The sequence below is a fragment of the Delphinapterus leucas genome, chromosome 10, assembly GCF_059928025.1.
Source record: "Delphinapterus leucas isolate spDelLeu-1000000601 "Yukka" chromosome 10, BTC_Dleu_Yukka2, whole genome shotgun sequence".
Lineage (NCBI taxonomy): Eukaryota > Metazoa > Chordata > Mammalia > Artiodactyla > Monodontidae > Delphinapterus > Delphinapterus leucas.
The window spans coordinates 86,321,125-86,329,977 of record NC_143138.1 but is presented as its reverse complement, the minus strand read 5'-3'; the positions used below and the strand labels follow the sequence as shown (position 1 = coordinate 86,329,977).

Sequence of the window (8,853 nt, the reverse complement as noted above, 5' to 3'; positions counted from 1 at the left end):
CAGAGAAGGCGGCTCATAGAGATGGCTGCCTGATGGGAGCCGTGCCCTTTGGTAAAGGGACACAGCCAAGCCTCAGTGAACTAGTGTGGGGAGGCCAGGGGATAAACCCCCAGCCTCATTCTCCTCCCATCTTTCACTCTCCTGCCAGTGCCTGCCGTTGGGCAAAGCCGAGCAAAATCCAAAGGGCCCAGGAGCCCCATTCATGGGGTGCACTTCTGGGGGCAGCCTCCCCAGGCACACAGCAGGCAAGCCAGGATGGAGACGGGTCTCAAGCGGGAAGCAAAGATATCCAACAGCACAGGGTGATGGAACAGAAATGTGTACAGCAGGAGGCCAAGTGGGACTAACTTGTTTCCTAAGAGGTAGCTGTTGGGGAAAATACTTATTCCCCTACGTGTGTGTTTTTGTTTGGCTGGTCATTTTTTTAAAAATAAATAAATTTATTTATATTTATTTTTGGCTGCATTGGGTCTTCGTTGCTGCACGCGGGCTTTCTCTAGTTGTGGCGAGCAGGGGCTACTCTTCATTGCGGTGCATGGGCTCTAGAGCGCAGGCTCAGTAGTTGTGGTGCACGGGCTTAGTCGCTCCGTGGCATGTGGATCTTCTCGGACCAGGGCTCGAACCCATGTCCCCTGCATCGGCAGACGGATTCTGAACCAGTGCACCACCAGGGAAGTCCCTGGCTGGTCATTGTTTTATTTGTTGTTGTTTTTAACGAAGAGAATCTTCACTTCCTTCTGCCCCTTCATTTATTCAGTAGAAGAGGAGGAATTAATTGAGTGACAAGCTTGGGACAGACCAGGTGTGGTAGCCCAGCCGCTTCCCTCTCTGTCCCTCTTGGGGACCCGCCTGCCTGCGCTAAGTATGTATTCAGGTCCTCTCTCAGCTGTGCGGCTATCTTAGCAGTAAATCCCTGCCTCTGCGGAGAAGGGCCAATGAGTTTCCAGGGTTGCCCAAGACTGGCGAGGTAAATACATCAAATTCTGGGATGCAGTATTAGCAAGTCCTCTGGCCAGATCTGAATACATTGTCTGCTCTAGTTTTATCAGAAATACAACTGATATTTTGATCTCCACCTGCCTTACACCTTTGTCATTGCTCAGTTTCCAGCCTAAAGTGGGAAAGAAAAAGCTATATTTATTTAACCTCACAATTAACAACTGGGACCCAAAGTTGAAAGTAAAGAAGTATCAAAGAGATTACTAAACTGACTTGTCTCCGGGGCTCATTAAGAAGCAGATGAACTGGTTTGCCACCGGGCAGCAGCCCCACTGCCTCTACCCCCTCATCAGCCAGATGTATTTGGAGTTATCTCTTACTGGTGGGAACCCAGGGGTAGCGTGGCTTCATCTCCCATCCCTCCCCATGGAGGACAGAAGGGGTAGTGCTTCATCTCAAAGCCGATGAAAGGAGTTCCAAAAGAGTCACCCCAGAATTGGGCAGGAGGAGAAGAATCAGAGAGAGATGGGAAGAGAAACAAAACCACAGAGCAGCTGTGAGTCATGTAGACACCAAGAGATGTGGCTTGATTTGGACCATCTTGCAACTAACCCACCCAAGGGATTACTCCAGCACCAAGGACAGGAGCTATGGGGTCGCTCTGGTTACTTATTCCTGTGTAACAAGCCACCCCAAAGTGCAATGGCTAAAAAAACAGCCATTTTTTATATGTCATGAGTTTGAGTTTGTGGGTCAGGAATTCGGGCAGAGCTGTGCTGAGAATTCCTCTGTCCTGTGTGGCGTCGCCCGAGGTCCTTGGTTGTATGCAGCTGGTGGATGGGCTGGGCTGTTGACTTGTTGGGATGTGGCTGGAAGGCTGGGCTCAGCAGGGACTGTTGATCAGAGTGCCTGCAAGTCACTCTGCCAGCACAGCGATCTCAGAATAGTCAGACTTCTGTCTTGGTGGCTCGCGTTTCCCAGGGAACGTTCCAAGAGATCCTGGTGGCAGCTGCAAGGTTTCTTATGGCCTAGGCCGAGAACTCCCAGAGTGTCCCCTCTGCCGCATTCTGCCAGCCCAGGTTCAAGGGGAGAGGAAAGAGATTCTTCATCTGCTGGAAGTTGAGGCAAAGACTCTGCAACCATCTTTATCTACCCCGGAGGCGTCTGGCAGATGTCTAGCCAGAAGGTATGGTTCAGGACAGGGAAATGAGGGTGGGAGGCCCCTCTCCCAGGGCTTCCGGTACAACTTAGTTATCTGCCCCAGGAGAAAGCCTGTGCTGGCTGCCAGCCCAGCAGAAGGCATTGCCAGAGAAGCCGGGAGAGCCTCAAATAGGAAGAACAGCACCAGTTCAGAAACATTTATCTCTTCTTCCCCAGCCTGCCTCTCAACCCTTAACACGGGAGAGGAGGGAGGCTGAGAGATGCCGGGGAAGGAGCTGAAGGGGGGACCACTCCCCTTCCCTCCAAGACCCCAGGGGTCAAAGCCAGGCATTTTCTGGGGGCTGGGAGATGAGAGTTCACTGGGATGGGCGATCGAAACTTGAAACGAACCTGGACTGGACTTTTTTTTTTTTGCGGTACGTGGGCCTCTCACTGTTGTGTCCTCTCCCATTGCGGAGCACAGGCTCCGGACGCGCAGGCTCAGCGGCCATGGCTCACGGGCCCAGCCGCTCCGTGGCGTGTGGGATCTTCCCGGACCGGGGCACGAACCCGTGTCCCCTGCATCGGCAGGCGGACTCTCAACCACTGTGCCACCAGGGAAGCCCAGGACTGGACTTCTGAAACCTGGAAACGAGTAGAGTTAGGGAATTTGTTTCATTAAGAGAGATTAGACAGAGCACACTTGAAGGCAGCAGTTGGAGAAGATATAACGGTCATTTGTAGCCTTACAGAACGCAGACTGTTCAGTGAACCGGTCATATCTGCCTCATAACACATGGGTGTTAGGCAGCTCACAAGAGAGAGGCATGTACGAGTTGAAGATGCTCCTTTCTGTAGCAAGTGCTGGACTTAGAGCTCTCTCAGATGACCCACCAGAGGGGCCCACCGTCCTTGCTCCGAGATGGAGCCAGGACATGGGGGAGGTGGGAGTTGAGGAAAACAAGGGCAATGGGCAGGGGAGGGAGAGAAGCCGGCGGGACACCAGAGGAGGGACTCCTGGACACCTGAGGCAGGGTGCCTGGGGGAAGAAAAAAAAAGCATCATAATTTACATCATTCCGTGGACGTTGTGTATGTTTTGGTCAGCCGTGAACAGGAATGTTACCTTCCGGGGTGGGATGTTGGTTTCATGCCCGCGAAGGACTCGCTGCTAAGGTGAAACAGGTGCAAAGGTTCCGACTCTGTTTCCGCGAGGCTCAGAGGAGCATCGCTCACTTAGGAATAGAAATGAACACATAAGAGTGAGTATTAAAAATAGCAATCACTGTCAGGGTCGCGACAGGATACAGATGGCATTCTTGGTGTGGGTAATTGGAGGAGTGTTTAGTAAAGGAACTATAATATTTACAAAGGAGTGGGCGGTTGTAGGGACATACCCTGCCGTGGATACGCAGCCATGCAGGACTAGGAACACGGGGCTAGGACCACGCTGAAGTCCTGAAGGGACGGGGGAAGGGCAGTTATAGGACCTGGAGGCGGCAATGGCAGCCTGGCAGGAGCTGTGCCCTTTGATGGATCCTGCCCACCCAAGACAGCTCCAGAGACGGGAAGGGGGGCTGGATTGGTAGCAGCCAACCAGAAGTCAGAGGACAAGGGGGTCAGCTTCCTGGGCCACAGAGCAGCGGGGAGACTTGTAGAGAGTGAATGAGGGCAGAAAGTGGAAAACATGTCTCATCGTGACAAAAAAATATTGAACGTCATCTCAACAGGCGTGGCCAAACAGGCATTCATTTAATTCCAGGCCTTGTGCTGAGCATTTCACAGATCTGCACAGATTTAATCCTTACGACTTTTTCAGTACAGCTTCTATGAATAGTGCCCAGAGGGCAGATGAAACCAGGTCTCAGAGACATTGGGTAAATTGTCCAGAGCCACACAGCCAGGAAGTGGTAGCACTGGATGCAAAGCAGGTGTTTGGGCACCAAAGCCTGTGCCTTTGATTCTGGACTCTACTGCTTCTCCTACATAGGAGTCCTAGGCATAGCAGGGAGTCCTGGGACATAGCAAAGCCCCGGTACTCTTAGAGATCTAACGTTAGCTCCCAAGGGGAGAAGGAATTGGGAGCCGTTGCCTCTTCCACTGTTGTCAGGACTCCCAAAGGGAGAGACTGGTCAGTCGGTTGCAGGACTGGGATGGATGGGGTGGGAGTACATGCAGGGGGACCATGTTAAAGGGAAATATTTTTTGAAAGGTAAAAGCATGCCACCTCTTGAAAGGTAAAATTATGCTCATACACATAAAGGGAACACAGGTCCAAGATTTTATTTAACTTGTTAAGCAATGGAAAACAAATCAGTTATTTCAACAACCTCAAAGAAGAATGAAAAAAAGCAGACACATATATAGGTAGTCAGAAACGCCAGAATGGGCTTGGGATGCGATACTGTTGTGTTCCAAAGGTAGGTGGGGATCAATTGCACCTCCCCTGGACAAAATGTATTTGCTTTATAATCAGTTTCCTATGTCGACAAAATAATTAATCAGCCCATCTAAGAAATAAATGGAAAATTGTATTCGAGCCAAACTGAGGATTATAACCCGGGAATAGACTCTCAGAGAGCTCCGAGAACCGTTCCCCCCATTAGAGGTCACAGCACAATTATGTAAGTTTTTGTGACAGAGGGCTGTACATTAAATGACATATTATTGACAGTTTATCCAGTCTAGCAAGTAGTGGGTCATGGGTAATTGTGGCCTTCTACAAGATCAAGAAGGAATGTTATCTTTTAAGGATTTGTCTTGTTGATGCTTGGAGAATGTTGCTTTTTATGGGTGAGCTGGCATTTCTGCCGGTGGGAAGGTTTTGTTGATGTATAATGCAGATCCACAGTGCACAGTAGAAGGGAGAGAGGAGGCCAAAGGGCAGAGGAAATTTTTATGTTTAATTTTTCCTTGTGTTGCCATAAAATGTGAATTTGATTTCACACAACATACAGAGTTTTGAAGTAGCTCGTGAAAAACACTGCCTGAGTTCCAGGTTTCACACCACCTGTCAGCTAATCTACAGGATGCCTTTCCTTGGTTATCTCCTCCTTTGCTTTACTGTGCCTCTAACTTTGAAAGCTGTCTGAGATCACGGAGCAGGAAATGGAAGCAGAAAGTTCCACAACTCCTGATATCCAAATCAAAGTGCATGGGACCCAGACTGTCCAAGCTAGATCTTAGCTCTCTCAAATGCTCTCAGACAGGGAAGATCCAAGTTTCATGAGATCTGAGGCTTATCAGTGGGTGGTGGAAGGAGGGTCCTTTAAGAAAAAAAAAAATTAGGAAGCTAGGTGTGAACGTTTATATAGAATGTAAAAAGGAGTCTTGGAGCTGCAGACCCCTTCTTCTGAGATCTTATTAGGCAATTTCCCAGGAATGCTTACATGGAAGTGTTTACATACAGATGCTTACTGGTTACAACCTGGCCTCCACTCCACTCTGAGTTCAGTGGACCAGCATCAAGGGCATCACCTGGGAGCCTGATAGAAATGCAGCATCGCCAGCCTCCCCCTTAGACCCACTGAATCCGAATCTACCTTTCACAAGGTGCACATTAAGGGTGGGCTGACACTGATTTAGAGCCCTATAGCGCCCCATCAACTCCCAGGACCTCACAGGGCCCCGTGAACCCAAGGAGCCCCGGAGGCTGACATTTCCTTAGCTTCTGGGTGAGTCTTCCTCTGCTCCCCGGACCCTTTGACTGGGCCTGCTGCTGGCTAATGCTGCAGTGGCATCTGAGGGACCAAGAAGCTGGAGCTCTGGCTGAGGCACTGCCGATACGTACTTGTCCTCCATTAAGGGACCGTGGTGTATCCCTTCACAATCAGAAAGGGAGCTGTGGTCCTCAAATAGAGTATGAACAACCATGCATAGGACTTCTGACATCCTCGGGGCTGTGGGGCGAGGGGGTAGTGGATGCTGTCTGGCCCTGTAGCCCGCTGGCCAGCACGTGCTCAGCTCTGCAGCTGGAGCCCCTCTGCTAACAAGGCAGCCTGCAGTTCCAGAGAGCGAGTGCCCAGCATCTCCCCATCCAGCATCCCTCAGCAGGTGACTGATGAGCGTGGGAGGACAGATTTCCGGCTCTGTCACCTCTTCCGTCGGGGTAACTCTGAAGTGTGTGTTCTACACCTGGGTCCAGACTCCCCAGCAGGATCATAGTCTCACTGACCACCATGGTAACTTACTTGAGCGCACACCGTTCCCTGTCTCTCTCCCACTCCCCTAGGAGTGTTTCCTGGGGTTCCTTTCCAGATCAACTACTTATGCTCCAGTCCTCGTCTCAGAGTCCACTGCTGGGGAAAGCCATCATAGCACAGGGGAAGAGAGGGGCTGCAGTGAAAATCCGGGGCTGATTTTCCTTCTGTGAACCATGACAGCATGTGCAAAGCCAGACCCGTTGCTGGGGGACAGTTCAGTTGTGCATGGAGTAGAAGCTGTGGGCAAAACTGGAGTGTGGGCCTCCTACCCACTGAGCGGGCAGCGCTGAAAATCACTGCTGCGTTAACTCGGGGGTCCTCAACATGGGCGTTGTGCACCAGAGAATTCTTTGCCTGGAGTGGGGTGTGGGGGTGTGGGGGTGCTCTGTGCGCTGTGGGCGACTGTAGTGAGCAGAATTCCTGGCCTCTCCTCACAGATGCAGGTGGCACCACCAGCCCCACCACCCTGGTTGTGACAGTCAAATATGTCTCCAGACACCGCTGAATGTTCCTGCGAGCAGAAACAAAAATAACCCCAAGTTGAGAACCACTGAGTGAACCAAACCCTTTTTCTTCTGAGCACTGGCAGGCAAAGTCAGGCTGGCTCTTTTCCACCTGCAGTACAACTTAAAGCCTTTTGGTTCGCTTCCGCCCTCTGCCCTCTGCCCTAGCTCGCCCCGAGCCCTCACTTCTAAAACCCATTTGTCATCGCTGCCTTTTTGAGGATGGATTTCCAGATGGTCTGCTAATGCTAACTGGGATTGCGTTTCCGGTAAAAAGGCCCAACAAATCAGATCCCTCCTGGTCTCAGGGTTCCAGAGTGCCCTCCAGTGGCAAGAAGCCGCCATTCACTCTGGCTCCCCTCCAAATCCCAGGCCACTCTGGAAAGAACCGTGGGAGGGCAGGGTGGGAAAGGCAAGGACTTTCGCTTTGCTGGTTTCTTCTGTGAGAAAATCCACTTTCTTGCGATTTTGTTTTGAAAATTCAGCAGTGTCTTCTCCAGGCTGCTTTGACTTGGAGCCTGTTTGGGGGGGTTGCATCCCTGAAAGATTTATCCTGCGACTTGTGTGTATTCTCGGACATTGTACTTTCACAGTCTGGTCAGTAAGGGAGGAATGCAGATGGAGTAAATAAGCAATGAGAGCAGGGGTGCGTAAATCAGCCAGGGTGGTTGCGTAGAGCAGCCAGGACCCTGTCAAGCTGTCGGGACCAGCTGGGCTGCAGGGGAGGGCTGGGATCCAGGCAGGGGCTGCTCTGCTCCCTGCAGTACTTATTCCCCGGTCTTCTTGAGGGTGCACATCCCACGGACTCTGTGTTCTGTCTCCAGCCACCAGCTTTAGCACATGGCGGCTGCCAGAAAGAAAGCAGATCCAGTTCTAGAGTTTTCCAGGCCTCCCCAGGAAAGAAGCTTTAAGGATGAAGGGGTGGCGGCATGCCCAGTAGGAGAGCCTGTACAATCCAGTTTGTAGAAAGCAGGCAACTGTACACAGAGCAAAGATTCCAAACCAGGGAGCTGGTCAGGTGGAAAGAGGAAGGGCTTGGGCACAGCGTGGAATCCCAGCCTGCCTGTCACTCCGTGCAGGACTGGGTGGGGACCACTCTGTTCTGTGTGTTTTAAAACCACTACAGCATGGAGGACTCAGAGAGGATTTTTTTTTTTTTTACCTACATGAATTCCCCTCGATGCTAACTCTGTGTGGGCATCCGGTCTTTCCCCTCATCACGTTCCTGTAATTGCACAAGTTCTGCTGAAGGCTCAGGGCAAACCTCGGGCACCCGTGTCATTCATCGCCGAGCCCCAATGCACTCACAGGTCTGGCCAGTAAAGGTGCATTGTCATTGTCTGCTGAATGAACGTATATGTCAGGGAGAAGTAAGATTTTAAAATACACGTGGGGAAAGAGGGAATTCGGGATAAGGAAACAGCACAGGGGAAAACAGAAGAGTGCAGTCTGTTTGGAGAACAGTGAGAAGGCTCGTTTTGACTAGAGAAAGGGGCTCAGGTAATGAAATAGCAGGAAGTAATGCCGGAAGGTTGCCAAGGGTATCAAGGGTCAGAGAACAACAGATCTTAATTTCTTAAGTCATTAAACTGTTCTCTAGCAGTTGTCCGAAAAGTCTCACCTTCTTTTTCTTAACAGTTATTTTGTGATGTCCCTTTATCGCCCCGAGATGAGATTCACTTTTTAAACATAACCTGCTTACTCACATAATTTTCAAAAAATAAGTATAACAGCCTAACTCTAATATAAAGGAGAGATTAAAGAAATGCTATTTACAATATCATACATTTCAGTACGTAAATGAAGAAGTCAGATGGTTGCACCTTACAGAAAAGTTTGGATGAAAGACAATATTCAACTGAATGTTCAGATTCGTAAGGAGTCACTGTGGATGTAGCACCTGCAAACATAGACTATTAAGGTGTCTCCTTTGGCGACTCAGATACCTTGAGGGGCCTTGCTGTTGGTGACGTTAATTTTCAAGTGGAGAACAACTTTGGATAAAGGTTCAAGCAAAGCAAAGTACAAGTGTCTCCTGATTTACACATTCGTTGCATTCCTAGAAACCTT

The 8,853-nt window shown here is 50.3% G+C and overlaps 1 long non-coding RNA gene across 1 annotated transcript in view; it reads left to right on the top strand.

The window, feature by feature from the left end:
• The first annotated feature begins 287 nt into the window (after positions 1-287).
• Positions 288-8,853, top strand: part of LOC149748309 (uncharacterized) — a 30,913-nt gene continuing 22,347 nt past the window's right edge. Inside the window, exon 1 of the long non-coding RNA XR_016394745.1 lies at positions 288-2,125. This is a non-coding gene — a long non-coding RNA (uncharacterized LOC149748309). The remainder of the gene's footprint in view (positions 2,126-8,853) is intronic.